The 2,175-nt window shown below is 42.0% G+C and overlaps 1 non-coding gene across 1 annotated transcript; it reads left to right on the plus strand.

Annotated features, from left to right (window-relative positions):
• The first annotated feature begins 350 nt into the window (after positions 1–350).
• Positions 351–459, plus strand: LOC135272008 (U6 spliceosomal RNA). The gene has a single exon (XR_010340124.1). It is a non-coding gene; the product is annotated as a U6 spliceosomal RNA (small nuclear RNA).
• Positions 460–2,175: the final 1,716 nt, after the last annotated feature.

Genomic DNA, 2,175 nt, shown 5'->3' on the forward strand with positions numbered 1-2,175 from the left:
AGAAGCAAAGGCAGACTGAAGAAATGAAGACCACATGAAAGGAAAGCATTTTGCTTTCATGACTCTGCCTATAAGTCTACATGAAGGTGAGTATGACATAAAAAACTCTGGCTGCCAGAGCGAGGACAGGGGAGGATGCAGAATATTTACTAGTGTAACACAAAGAGGGGAGGGGGTCCTGAGAAAAGTCCAGGTGAGTGTAATGTCCTGGAGCTGGACCACAAGGGTCCTTAGACATCACCTACAGCAAATCAGTCTTTCCTCAGTTTCCTCATCTGCAAAAAGAAGTTTATAATAACGGCACCTATTCCATAGGCTGCTGCGAGGATTCATGAATAAACATGAATGGAGTGCTCACTTTGGCAGCACATACACTAAAATTAGAATGATAAGAGAAGATGATTAGCATGGCCTCTGCTCAAGGATGACACACAAATTCATGAAGCATTACACATTTTTTTACCAAAAAAAATGTTTAAGTGAAAATAAAAATATTAAATATGGATGGAGTACTTAGCACAGGGGTGGTGGTGGTGGTGATTTTGATTATATCTGCCAATGCTCCTGCGTAAAGCTAAGAGACAGAATAGAACAAAGAAAAAAAATGCCCCCGAAAAAGGCAGCAGGATTCTGCTTTCTACAGAAAGCGCAATAAAGGAAACCAGGCTTCTTCAAGGTCGGGCAACAGAGGTCTTACAATAGCATATTAAAAACAACAAGAGTCCAGGTTATTGAAATAGGATCATCCTTAGACTGTGAACTTTGCACAACTTCATTCAGATAGGCTGAGAAGTCCTGGCAATTTCTGTTAAAATCTTCATAAAGGAAAGAACCCATTCCAGGGCACACAAGCATGGGACTCAGAGCAGTGAGGCATTGACAAGAGGCTTTGGGACAATGCAATGCTAGACCCAAAAAAGAAAATGTGTCAGGATACATGGAGCCAGGGCAGAATAATTTCTCCTGGCCCCTCTCCACTTAAGGGCTTACTGATTTCGTAGTGAGGAAAGACAAGTTAACGCTAGACATACAGACTTATATTAATACATTTGTTTAAGGTAACTGTCTAATAAAGTACCCATAGCTCATTCCATAGTGTGGGTTCATCAATGAATTCTTTTCTGGTTTTTGTTTTGTTTTGTTTTGCTTTGCTTTGTTTTGAAACAGAGTATCACTCTGTCACCCAGGCTGGAGTACAGTGGCGCAGTCTCGGCTCACTGCAACCTCTGCCCCCCAGGCTCAAGTGATTCTCGTGCCTCAGCCTCCCAAGTAGCTGGGATTATAGGCATGTGCCACCACACCTGGCTAATTTTTATATTTGTAATAGAGATGGGAATTCACCATGTTGGCCAGGCTGGTCTTGAACTCCCGGCCTCAAGTGATGATGTGCTCACCTTGGTCTCCCAAAGTGCTGGGATTACAGGCATGTGCCACCACATCAGGCCTGAATTCTTTGCATTCATTAATCCATTCATCAGATATTTATAGATTGCTACAGAACACCCTGTCTTGTGCTCAGGAATGAGAGTCCAGTGCTCACAACTTAATGGGGGAGATAGAGTGTGAGCAACCATTACACTGCAGACTCAAATTCCACAGGAGTGATAAGTGCCCAGGGATTCCAAGGATAGAGGACCACTGGATTAGCTAGAGGGATAGATTGTAAAGGGCCTTAAAGCCTTGTTAAGGAGTTTGGACTTCATTCTGAGGGCAATGGAAGGCCATGGGAAGATATGCTGACTTAAATGCTCTATCAGTATTGTTACAAATGATCACTCTGGGTGAACCCTGAAAATCTCATCCTAATTCTGGCACCTAGAATGAACTGAATTAAAATCTCCCTTTGGAAAATCACTACCATCCAAAGATGATTCCTTTGAGGGCGGCTCTAAGTTACACCATCTTCATCCTAAAGCTGTACAGAGGTAGCCAACAGCCGCCCTGCAGTTCAGGAAATAAAGAAAACAGTGACCCAGGCATCCATAATCTTAAATATATATGTTAATCATATTTAGGCAAGCAATGTTTTCATTTACTGTAAGATTTCTAAGATTATTCAAGATCAGAGATGCTCAAGGCCAGTTGACTACTAAAACTTTAAAGGTGAAAGGAAGGAATTTGAGTCATTTTGTGGTAAAAAATTAAAACAGAGCATGCTGGATAGAGGCCAGCCAC

Source organism: Aotus nancymaae, unplaced genomic scaffold (genome assembly GCF_030222135.1).
Source record: "Aotus nancymaae isolate 86718 unplaced genomic scaffold, 86718_ANA_hifiasm-v0.15.2.pri h1tg000006l, whole genome shotgun sequence".
NCBI classification, from domain to species: Eukaryota; Metazoa; Chordata; class Mammalia; order Primates; family Aotidae; genus Aotus; species Aotus nancymaae.